General features: G+C 35.4%; 1 long non-coding RNA gene across 1 annotated transcript in view; it reads left to right on the forward strand.

Annotated features, from left to right (window-relative positions):
* Nucleotides 1-4,791, forward strand: part of LOC109255355 (uncharacterized) — a 341,821-nt gene extending 337,030 nt beyond the window's left edge. Inside the window, exon 4 of the long non-coding RNA XR_002075194.2 lies at nucleotides 2,379-4,791. This is a non-coding gene — a long non-coding RNA (uncharacterized LOC109255355). The remainder of the gene's footprint in view (nucleotides 1-2,378) is intronic.
* The last annotated feature ends 8,025 nt before the right edge of the window (nucleotides 4,792-12,816 follow it).

The raw sequence follows: 12,816 nt of genomic DNA on the forward strand, positions 1-12,816 counted from the left end.
ATAGGTTCTTAAAAAAATTAAGCTGACCATTTGGTTTAACTAAATCGGCAGCTATTCAAATAATTTATTTGGATTTTTTAAAGGATAAAAGTATTTATTATTCTCAAACTATTATTCTATCCTCTGGAAGGCACTTTAAAATGTTCTGGATAGGAAATATATAATAATAACTTTCTCAGTTTGATAATTAACATTTCAGAAAAGTGCTTCATTTTTTATAAACACAGTTCAAAATAAATAGTTATTTTTCTTTTATCATTTAAACCAGTCTAATGTGGCAAGATGGCATTAGAGAATCAAATCAAGAAAAACATTAGAAGTTTGTGGGAATCTCAAGGGAGAATAAAAAGTGAAAGGCATAATGGCAGGTTTTTACCCATGATTCAGTTATTGATTAATAAAATTACATTGAAGTTCATGTTCTGTTTTTCTACATGTAAGAACAGTGCATTCTGCATAATTATAAATTGTCCACACCATGTTTAAAAAGTACAAGAATGTTAAAATATTTTGCCATATAATTGTCATTCCAACCATGATCACTGACAAACAGATGAGATGGTGGTAAACTTACCCCAGAAAGACCACGTTTCCTAAGAGAATTATAAAAGGATTGACATCCTTGTTAAAAGATTGTAACATTTTTTTTCCCATTTCATTTACTAAAGTGAAAGTCTTTTTAACATGCTTGATTGTGGCAGTTCAGCTAAATAGATTGCCCATTGAACAGTTACAAAGTGAAATATTCACAAAGCTGATTGGGTCTTTAGACCAAACCCATTTGTACAAATCAATTCTGGCACAGGGAAATATGTATGTTATAGTTTATCACCATGAAAAACTGCTGTTGGAAAATAGTAATCATGTATCCAAGGAACAATTTATGAAAACCACATCTTAAACAATGGTGTCATTACAACAATCATCCATAAACAAAAGAAACACAAATGATACATAGTCATTTCAAATACACTGAAAGTGGAATTATATGGTAGAATAACATTGTATTCATGTTTATTTTAATTCATTTTATGCTATTCAAAAAAATAGATACAACTTAGCAGGTGCTGAATAATAAGCAGAAAAATGAACATTTCTATTAGATGCACCTGGGTATTCTCAGCTTGGATAAGAATAACCCAAAGAAATCCAATCACTACAGATTGTATGCAGCGAGATTCCATTACTCTTTTCTGAAATGTTTCACTATTTCACGTGCTCTTATGTCTTTTCAAGTTAAATAGTATGTCATTTCTAGCCTTTATAATATGGTCTATCATTGAATATGCATGCGGATATAAAGAGTATTTTAAGAATGTCACCTGGTAGAATAATTCTCTAGCTCTCTATTAAATATATAAACAGATATTGCAAAGAAAATTCTACCTTTTGTGAGTTATTACACCAAAATGCTTAACAAGTACCAATCACTTTATGGGCCTAACAAAGTAAGTTTTTCTAAAAAGCTTGGCCTAATGAAAACCCTAGAAAGTAGGGTACATGATTTCTCAGATTTTTCCCCATGAAAGTAAAGTAAATGGTTGAATAGCTTCTCATTTTCCCACAAACAGCAAGGAATTCACCTAGGATTTGAACTGAGTAGGACAAGGAGGAAATATCATTCTTAATCATGCTGTTATATGCTACAAATACTCCCTACCAGACAGACACTTGCAGACTTCTTTCTCTCAAAAGTAACATAATTATGAACTATCTTGCTGATATTCCCCAAGTATTAGAGGATAAGCTTAGGTTCACTCTATTTTTATGATTGTTGATTTTCTCTTCTGGACAGAAAAAGTAGTGAGGATCTCAAAGATAATCTAGGGTGTTGAAATGACTAAAGAAGATTGTTTAGGTGATACAGACAGACTTTATTTAACACTTGGTGAAGCAGGCATTCCCCACCATCAAAAGAACTGAAAGGTGGGGGATGAGGAGAGAAGGCAGGATGCCTTTATAGGATAAAGAATAGGAAACAAGGAAGAGAAGGAATAAAAATTTCTAGTTGGTTGGGTTGTGTATCTGGCCTTATCCGAGGTATCATTGGAATAGGAGGATCACTATGTTCTTTGATGACCACAGATTGGTTACCTAGATGGTCTGGTTTCTCAGCAGATAGACCGTTTATAAGAACATGGAGTCTAAGAGTTAAGTTTTCTTTTGCTGAGGTGGTTTCCCAGGGTCAGTGGTGTCAGCCTACCAAGCCAAGGTCAGTATGACAACAACTGACATTTCAAAACAAACTTTATTTAACCCTTCTTGAAGGAGCCATTTCCAGATCAAAGAATTGCCTAGTTCATGAAGTGTTAAAGTCTGTACCACCTAAACTGTCTTCATTTTAATGAGGGCTTTTTTTTTTTTTTTTTTTTTGGCAGAAAATTTTGGTTGACTAGGGCAGAGAGAAGAACCAAAGAAAAGGAGGAGCAAAAAAGGAAGAAAGACCCCAGTCATGCTAAATCAAAGAACCTGAAACCAGAAGACTTTTACCAGGCTGGTATGGTTCTTCCTGCATTGGGTGTATACACTGACACCCTAAGGCCTTCTTATGGGTTATGTTTGAGCTGAATGAGGAGTTCGTTCTCTGATAGCAAAAAGACCTAGAAAGTATTGAAGAAGTCTCTTAAAGACAGTTCCAAGTTCATACCATACTCCATTCAGGTGCCTGAAATGTAGAAAAAAAAAAATAATGCAAACTATCCATATCTGGTCATCCATGTAAATAGAGAGGGGCACCCAAAGAATCTGCACGCTCTATTTCTAAAAACTGGTTTTAGATAAAACTGTCCCCAGTTTGAAGGAAATGCAAAAAGAGAATTCACATGGGTTTCAAATAGTCATCCTACAGAGAAATGAACCAAAGAAAGGAATGCAGTAAGTAAAAGATAAAAGAACACAATGAGTGAACAGAAATGGGGGGGGGGGGGGCGGGGGGGCATGAAGAAAACAATTGTATCAAGTACAAAGTCAAGTCGAGCATTGGATCTATGAACAAAAGAGATTAGTGATGAGACAATCAGTAAAAAGGTGAGGTTGAAGGAGACCTAGTAGTAGTTAGAAAAAGTGAGCAGATGGTGCCATTGCCATAATAATGGACACTTTAGAGACCAGAAGTAGGGATTTCTAACAATAGGGTATCTGAGTGGAAATTATTACATGAGAGTGAAGAAAGGAAAGACAAAGCAGGGAAAAAGGTTGTAGATAAATGCTATGTTTCGAGAACAGAAACATATGGAAAATTGGAGCCTCCCTGGTGCAGAAAGCAGAACAAATAGAATAGGGGAAAAATTAAAGATAAATACTTTCCTGAAATGAGGAAATAGCTAAATTTACACATTGACAAGGTTCACTTTGTTCCCAGAAAAGTTAATGGAGCACATTCAAAACCAAAACATATCCTGTTGAAATTATTGAATTATGGGGATAAAAAAAGTAATGCCAAAGGCATTTGGGCAAAAGAAACAACTCACCTATAAAGGAAAAAAAAAAAAATCAGGGGAGCCTTAGACTTCTTTAAGGCAATCATTGTGGATTAAATTCAAGTCTATGATGTTTCTAAGGAAAGCACAATGAATTGAAGTTCCATTCCTAGGCAAGTCACCATTAATGTGTAAAAAAGCCAAAAAGACATAGTCGGATCGTCTGGGATGTGGGAGCCATATTACCTGTAAGCAAATCTGTGTATAATTTATACAACTAAGATACTAGTCAAAACAACGAAGTTTTGATGTGGCAACCAACTAATGTAACTAAACAAAATAGATATATAGAAGTGGGGTAGCCTTACCAGTTAAAAGGAAAAGTTTATTTTTGTCTGTTTTTCCTTAAATAAACCTAAAGTAAGCTGTATATAAGTGACATGTTTAAAGTAAAGCGACTCAAAAGGAACAAAGTAAATGATCAGGCAAGATTTACAGCAAATAGATATAATGCATACGAAGCTAAATCAGGTGATAAAGTTAAGATGAAAAAGTGGTATTCAAAAAAATGTATTAATTGGACCAAAAAGGAGTGATTCGATGAGAGATAATGTCCAAAAAGAACACATCACTGTTATTAAATACCTATGAAATTATAATGACCTACTTTAACATGTTCTGGGAACTTCATGACTTCTGGCTTTGCATGTTACTCATTGCCTTATCACATCTGTCGAACTTCCCTCTATATAATATAAAGATAGATATACCTTTAATAAAAAGATATATAACGCTGTCATGAATATGTTCCCAAATATATAGTATCAAGTTTTTTATTTGTTTTTAATTTTGGAAATATGGGGGTGGCTGGGTGGCTCTGTCGGTTAAGCATCCAACTTCAGCCCAGGTCATGATTTCACAGTCTGTGAGTTCGAGCCCCGCACGGAGCTCTGTGCTGACAGCTTCGAGCCTGGAGCCTGTTTCAGATTCTGTGTCTTCCTCTCTCTCTGCCCCTCCCCGGCTCGTGCTCCATCTCTCTCTCTTAAAAATAAATGAACATTAAATTTTGGAACTATGAGGAAAATTTGTCAGATATATAAGAGTAGATGTATCTATGCATTTCTATCAGTTCTCGGGACAAACACAAAAATAAATGAGGATTTGAATAGCTGTAATTAATATGGTTAAATTAAAAAGAAATATAACTATTTGCAAATGGCAGAGCATATACCTCTCAGGAATCTGTGAAACATATATTAAATTGGTTTAGCTTGAAATTGGCAGGTTAGAAATAAAATCTGCTATTCAGAAATCGTTAATAAATCTATAACTAAGATGCCATGCCTGTATGTTACCTAAACAACTACTCTAAAAGAAAGCCCTCTTTTGTCTCCTTCATATTCATAATTATGTCACTCAATTATCATATTAGTGCCTTAAAAATAGGACGTTCATACCTGGCCTTTTTAGACCTGGTGTGTGTGATTGTATAAAATGAGGCATTTAAAAAGGGTTTTTTTTTTTTTTCTGCAAAGGAGATTCAAAATACTTGCATATGTGCTTCAAATTCTGGGAAGCAGCATGGAATGTCGGTGATTGATGAGCTAGTTATTTCAGAATTCCATTTTATGGTAGTATTTCAGAAATGTTAAGTCTTGTGGCAGTTTTGCCAGATCAAAAAGCTGTAATTCAGCGACGACAATAATGCTGAGCAGTTAGTTCTGGCCCCGTGGTTTGACGCCATCTTTACATCCGCAGATCAATCCCCCACACACCACCGTCACATAAAAAACACCCCATTGCACTGTACAATTTGGCACGATTGCCTAAGAGGCCTGGATTGAACTGGCATTAATTAGCTATGTCACACTATTATTCATTCCCCATGAATGTGCTCTTACCATTCAGATCAGGGATGAATTCACTAGCACAGCAGTATGTAGAAACAATATATGATCTCCTTGCTTGTGTTTCAACTAGTATTCCTCTTACACAGAAAAGTCAGTGCTGTAGAACTGCAAGGACTCTAAATTACATACCCTCCCTTTGTATCCACCTTCCCTGCTCAGCACAAGTAATGCACACGTTAAGGGACTATCCCTAGTTTGAAAATTGCAAATGGGGCTCAGTTCTCTTTCTTCTCTCTACGATAGGTTTGTTTTATTCTCTTTGCTGGATTCTCCGTCTACCTATCATATCCTCCTTTCTGCCGAGATCTCTCCTCTTGGGTTTAAGTGTTTGGGAAGTATTTTGTTCTGGCTTCCTACACGAAGTCAGATATATATCACTGTTTATCCTGAGTTGGGAGCCCCTGAAAGGGAGATGATCTAGTTCATGAAAGTGCATTTAATTAAGTAACATGGAAGGATAATTATCCAATAAGTTACATAATGGCCTTAGATGAACGCTATGGCAACATTTATTTAAAAGCCGCTGTTGAGCATCTTAAAGCATTTTATTGCTTATTTTATAATCTTATATGTCTGGTCCAGAACTTTATCCTTTCTTAAAACTTGTCTACATCCCTGCAGCAATACAGACAGAGAGTGTTTAATTTTGTGGCCCAGAGTCAAACTAATCCCATAAAACCAGAGAGCCTTCCAGATTGTGTGCTTTTGAAAAATTTTGAAAAGTACAGTATCATAATATTGGTAATTGTTCATTAAGAAGTTTTAAACTGTAAGTCACAAAGAATTCTGACTCAGCAACAAAAAGTACATGTTATCTTTTCTAACAAAGTCGTCGGCTGAGGCAGCTTCATGGCTGCTTGATTGAATAGTCTAAAGACATGATGAAGCACCTTGTCATTCTCAGTATGTCAGCTTAGCTCCTGTCATAATGGAAAGATGGTTGCTGCAATTTCGGTCATTACATGGGATCATTTTCTTACCCAGTAAAAGGGAAAAAAAAATTAAACCTTTTGCAGGACAATCCAGAGACACCTTCACATATTTCATTGGCCAGTACTGTATCACATCACTAAGATTAAACCAGTTACTGACAAGGAGAATAAGGCCACCATGATCGGCTTAGGCAGATCAGTAATTACCTTTGGACCTCAGGGTGGTGTCATCTCCCAGGGTCACAATGGGGATTTCACCACCAAGATAAAAAGGGAGTTGGGGAGGCAACTGACAGTAACTGGGGAGTTTGCTGAATTAAATAATTCATATCTTGTTTCTTATGAGAATGAAACTCAAGACAGGTAGATGGTCTTTAGTGGAATTTGGACCACCAATAAGACAAAGCCTATATACCTGAGGCAAATAATCTAGTCAGACCAGGAAAATATCCCTCAAGTGAAGATCATTGACATTTCTGACAGATGTTTATGTTAGTAAGAAGTGGCAATAGGGATTAGGAAGATTCTACTTAGGGAGATAAAGAAAAGAGAGAGAAAGGAGATCATTGACACCATAGTGTTAAAAAGGAACAAATTAATCTCATTTTTTGTTTTTAATTTAAACCAGGACAAAAAAGAAAAATTCAAAAGATATTTGCTCAGCTTTTACAGATTCCAGGCACTGTTCTTTCTATATTCCCCTGTCTTCATTCTGTTATGCATTTAACAGGTGTTCTAGGTGATGGGAATGTAGCAGTGAATGAAATGGGCAGAAGTCTGTATTTAGCAAAGATCACTGCCCTTAAGGAATTTGAACAGTAAACGATATATGTAATAGACAAACAGTATTAGGAGTGCAAACAGTATAAAGGGAGACAAACAGTAAACAATAAATAAAGTAAATGATAGTCTTTTAAAAGTTGACAAATCTTATGGGGGAAAAATAAAGAGAAAGACACATGTCAGGCTGGTCAGTGGAGATCAGGAGTGCAGGTAGGGTACAACTGTAAATCGTGTATTTAAAGTATATTTCACTGAAGTGATATTTAAGCAAAGACTTTCTGCTGTTCAAGTTACCCGTCTCTTAATGTTAAGTTGTAATGCAAGTGTGAAAGTTTTTGAGTTATTAAATGCACCTCATAAAATATTAAAATATATTTATTAAATATTTTATAAAAATGGCGTTTTTGTTAAATTATGTTAGACTATCTTATGTTTAAAAAATATTTCTAATGGTAGCTTTCAGTTCCTGCTATGTATCAAAAATCACCATACAAACTGATTTTTTTCCCTTAAATTATGACTAGTTCTACATTTATTCAAGCTATTTTGCCTTCTTCTGAGTCCTGTGCAATCAATTCTGTTCTCAAAAGATTTAGTTTTCCCCTTGGCTAAAATACAAACTCTTTCTTTTTTCTTTTTTTTTTTTTTTGCTGGGAAGGATATCTGGTACTAAAGAGAAGGTAGACTTGGGGAGAACGTGGGGCTTCTGAGGGATAGAGAGGGGAGGCTTTACCCCAATTACCAATGAAAGTACCCAATAATCAATACTGGTGATCAAAAGTATAGAAATTGCCTTGGCAACCAGCTGGTCTTCTAGAATGACTACTGATTTATTTGGTGTAAAACAGAAAGTGCCACCATTAGGTGCAATTTTAATTTAATCAATGTTTATTTTTTATACCTTTTAATGGCTTTGTCTTTTTTTACAATCTCTGAATACCTAATGCATGTGTTCCCTGGGTCTCCCATGAAGGTCAGTTCCCCTTCCCAAATTGCCTCAGGCTTTGAACGTTTAAATCTCTTTTTCACCTCCCGCCCTTGTAGATAGATCTTAGGGTAGATAGGCTTTATATTTCTCTCTTCCTTTTTTTTTTTTTTTTTCTATCTCCCATTCCTGAGAATTTGAACTGAAGTATAATGTAGTCGAGTAAAAAAAAAATTCTAATAAGTTGGGGTAATTTTTACAACAGTTTTAGTGGATCAGTAGTGTGGAAGTTAGATTGTGAAGAGTATTATTCTCAACTAGGAGTAAAGGGATGTTTGGAAATGTGGGGGATATTTTAGAAAGAACACGTACTTTGAGTGCTGGCATGAATGGATGAGATATCTAGCCATGCTGGGTATTCCTTAGATGTTAGGGAAATGTTGCACTATGAAAAAATATTCTACTCAAAATACTAATAACACCCCTGTAGAGATACACTGGAAGACATAAATTGGTAGGGGCAGTGGAGGATGTAAACAAGAATATTCTACAGTCAACACTACTGAATATATATGATGGAGGCAAGAATGTATGCTGACTACCTTAGGGGAAGTGGAAGGGAAGAAGGACAACATGGGGAAATTGCCTGTTGTATTACAAATAGAAACGTAGGTAGCCTTTTTATACTTTTAAATATAGCACAGCAAGTCTCATTTTTACCATTAAAGCTCAGAGAGGTTAAATAATTCATACAAATGCAACATATTAGTGAATGCCGTATCCAGGGTTCAAACACAGTTATATTGAACTTCAATGTTCACATCCTTTCCCCTAGATGGAAAGACATCAAAGAACTGCTCCAGCATCCGATGTAATCAACTTATTTGTATGAACTTGCAAATACTATGGATGAATGTAAATAATCTCGACCCAAACTTATTGGTTCAGGGTCTCAGGCCTTGCTTTTGTAAAGAAATTGGGGGTCAATAATATTGTTATTTTTAATAGCATTAATACATATGTGTGAAGTGTTATTTTATTATTGTTTCAGAGGATCCAGAAGACCAGTGTGCTAGAGTAAAAGGTAAAGGTGATGTCATGGTGTGATAGATTAATTAAACACATTGTTGGCCTCAATTAATGGCCTTGTAGCCCAGCTATTGGTTTTGTAAATTTACAGTCCCTTCTTGAGCCTACTCTGAGCTGGCCTTGTGATTTGCTTTGGCCAATAGAATGCTGCAGGAGTCATGGTGCACCTTCCTTACCTTTTGTGTTTCTTCTTTAGATAGCCCCATGAGAATGAGTCTGGACTAGCTGCTAGATAATGAAACACCATGTGGTACAGAGCCCACTTATCTTAATCACGGCCATCCTGGAACACTCTATAGCAGCAGGGCCCCAAACATATGTAATGGACCAGACCAGTTCAGCAAAACCACCTACTCCCTCCTTCAGCTGTGTGTAGCCATGATATATGAGTGAGTCCAGATGACACCAAAATAACTTCTTAGCTGACCCACAGACTCCTGAGCATCAAAAACACTTATTATCTTAAACCATGAGGTTTTAGAGTGACTTGTTACATAGCAATAGTCAACAGATATGGATGATTTTCTTGAGAGATTTTTAAAGCCTAAAATTAATGCCCCTAGAAAACCAACCCTATTCTAGCTTCTCAGAAACTGGAAATTCTGAATGCATCAGTAGACCATATCTGAAGATAGATTCGGCAAACCCATCCAGGGCACAAAACCATCAGCAACAGAGAAGCTCCTTCAGGCAGCTTCAAAGTCAGAAGACATCTTCTATGGAAAGCTATCTAGCAAGGAAGAACATGGTACACCCTGCTTGAGACATTAACAGATAGATTGATTTGTTAAAATATGTGAGTCATCTCTTTGGTGTGTTTTGGAGGGTGAAGGTTTTTTTTAGTCAAGCTACTGGGATGTCAGTCACCATAATTGGGAATTAAAAACAAATTTGTTCAAATTTTGGATGCTTAGAATGATAAAGCCTTTGGCTTACCAGTTATAAAAGCAAAGCTATCTTTCAATGCAATTAATCACATCTGTCTGGGATGGCTCAGCTGAAGCCAGAATGCTTGTCAAAATGACTTTTTGGCATCTTTTCCCACCCACAAATCCATAATTTCAATCGTAAGGAATTGTTACCAAAGGCATTGTCTATTTTATATAGCACGTTATTACTCAGTATAAGTGCTTAACATTTTTATGTAAGTCAGCTCCAGTGTTTAAAACGTTTTACTAAATCCCTAGGGCTAATTATTGAGCAATTGGCATGCAATAAACCTTAAAGATACTTCAAAGAGGGAGATGGTTTAAGTGGGAGGATCTAAAGACTGGGAATTATAATAATCAAATCTTGTGGTCAGGAGACATTAGTTGTTGCTGTGAGGTCTTTGGAAGATAAACATGGCTGAAACCCACACTGAATGAATAGCTAACATCAACAAGTTTTGTACCATGTCCTACACAAACAGAATGGGTGGGAAGAAAAGCTTTCCAAAATTAAATCAGCTCATCATTTCCAGACAACTTTCTTATAGCCCCACTGCCCCCCAAGTTAGGGAGGAGGTGAAGAAGGAAACACTGAAACTCTGATAAATCATCTCATAACCACCAAGATGTCATCTTCCTTGGCTTGGAATTAAGTAGGGTTGGCTCAGCCACCCAGGAATGTTCCTATGGGTACCCTGGAAAACAATACAAAAGATGTAGAAAATCTTTAAGAATAAGCCATGGACAGAGATTTTATTAGTATACTCTGTACCTGTAGTTGTACTTAGAAAAAAAAAATTTGTGTTTAGTTCATGAAACTATATAATGTAAAATTTATAAGAGTGTAGTTGTTATTACAAGTAGAATCCCACTGTAGCAAATGTTATAACCATGAACTATTTTGTATAATTAAAGCTTATCAAAGTCCGAGATATGGGGTCACTGTTTTCAGGCATAAATACTGTATAAAATCAACTTTATTTAAAATTAAAGAATGTAAATATCTCTCTTTAATTTAATTTTTTAAATGTTTATTTATATTTGAGAGAGAGAGAGAAAGAGAGAGCGAGCAGGGGAGGGGCAGAGAGAGAAGGAGACACAGTGTCCGAAGCAGGCTCCAGGCTCTGAGCTGTGAGCACAGAGCCCGAAGGGGGGTTTGAACTCATAAGTCATGGGATCATGACCTGAGCCAAAGTCGGATGCTTAACCAACTGAGCCACCCAGTGCCCCTCTTTAATTTTATTTTAATAAAATCTTATTTGTGTAAATGATAGAAACATGACACAGCCTAATACTTAGCAGATACTGTACTATGGCTATTCCAATTCTAAAAGTATCTCATCCAGCTAACAACTTTGGCTAATGGGTAAGCTGTTGGTTGAAACATTAAATCAGTACTGCCTAAAGGTGCATCTTTCTCCACGCACAAAGCAAAAGATTTCTTTTTGAATTTCATTGATTTATTTAATTTCAATATTTATCTAAGTAAGACTTACAAACGTTAACAAAAGTCAACTTTGAGAAAAGTTAATAAATATACTCACAGCAGCATGGATATATTTTTGAAAACATAACATTGAATAAAATAAAGGCAAAAATGGGGGCGCCTGGGTGGCTTGGTCGGTTAAGCGTCCAACTTCAGCTCAGGTCATGATCTCACGGTCCGTGAGTTCGAGCCCCGCGTCGGCTCTGTGCTGACAGCTCAGAGCCTGGAGCCTGTTTCCGATTCTGTGTCTCCCTCTCCCTCTGCCCCTCCCCTGTTCATGCTCTGTCACTCTGGCTCAAAAATAAATAAACGTTAAAAAAAAATTAAAAACAAATAAAATAAAGGCAAAAGTGAAACAAGCAATATAACTCAATAAATTAAGGTGCATTAACATAACACATCTGAATTTAAAAAGAAAAACTTTTCCAAGGATTCATACTAAATTTTTGAATTTTGTCCAATTTAAGCAACTTTTAGTTGAACACAAAACAACTATTTTAAAGGGGAAAACTTTTAAGTAAGAGAATGAGAAACAAGATGAAGGAAAAAAATTAAATACAGTTTTGTACATTTTGTACAGATTTGAAAACTTCCTAAACACAATACCATTTGATTATTTGATATAAAATTGGGACATTTCACTCACTTCCACTGTGTCCTTCTTACTCCACAATTTTGTTATCTAATTTAATACTTAATTTATACAATAAAGTGTATTATTTTAATATATCTATTGATTACTTTTAACTGTATACATATAACTGTTTCTCAGTTGATTGATATAAATTAATAGAAATATATATAGAAATATAAATATCTATCTGAGTACTAATAATACCTGTTAAGCAACAAGCAACATGTTTACTCTTAGAGCTATAATTTAACATGCACATACAATATTATTATGTTTATTTAAGTGTTTACTGCCATGTCAAATAATGTGCTGTAATGATAATGCCATGCCACTTGAGCCAGTAAAAGTACATTCCTAGTTTTAAAGTCAAATGGATTTTCTGTTCTTACTCTACTCTTAGAGTCATGCCACATTTTAGTTTGCTTTATATTTTCACTCAATCTTCTTTCCATAGTCTTTGTTTAGCCTACTTTTTTTTTTTTAGTTTTTATTATCCTAGACTTTTTTTTTTATCCTAGACTTTTTAATTGTCTTTGTGTTTCCCAAATAATAAAGGTCACATCACGGAGGCCAATGTTTTGTCCAAAAATTTCATTCTATTAAATTATATATAATTAAGCATGACACAAGTAATTGACAAATCTGACTGTACATATGTCTGCACATTCAAAAAATTTATTTAGAAAGTAACTTTGATGAGACTAGAACT

This window comes from Panthera pardus, unplaced genomic scaffold (assembly GCF_024362965.1).
Source record: "Panthera pardus isolate Hobbes unplaced genomic scaffold, ASM2436296v1 HiC_scaffold_16, whole genome shotgun sequence".
Lineage (NCBI taxonomy): Eukaryota > Metazoa > Chordata > Mammalia > Carnivora > Felidae > Panthera > Panthera pardus.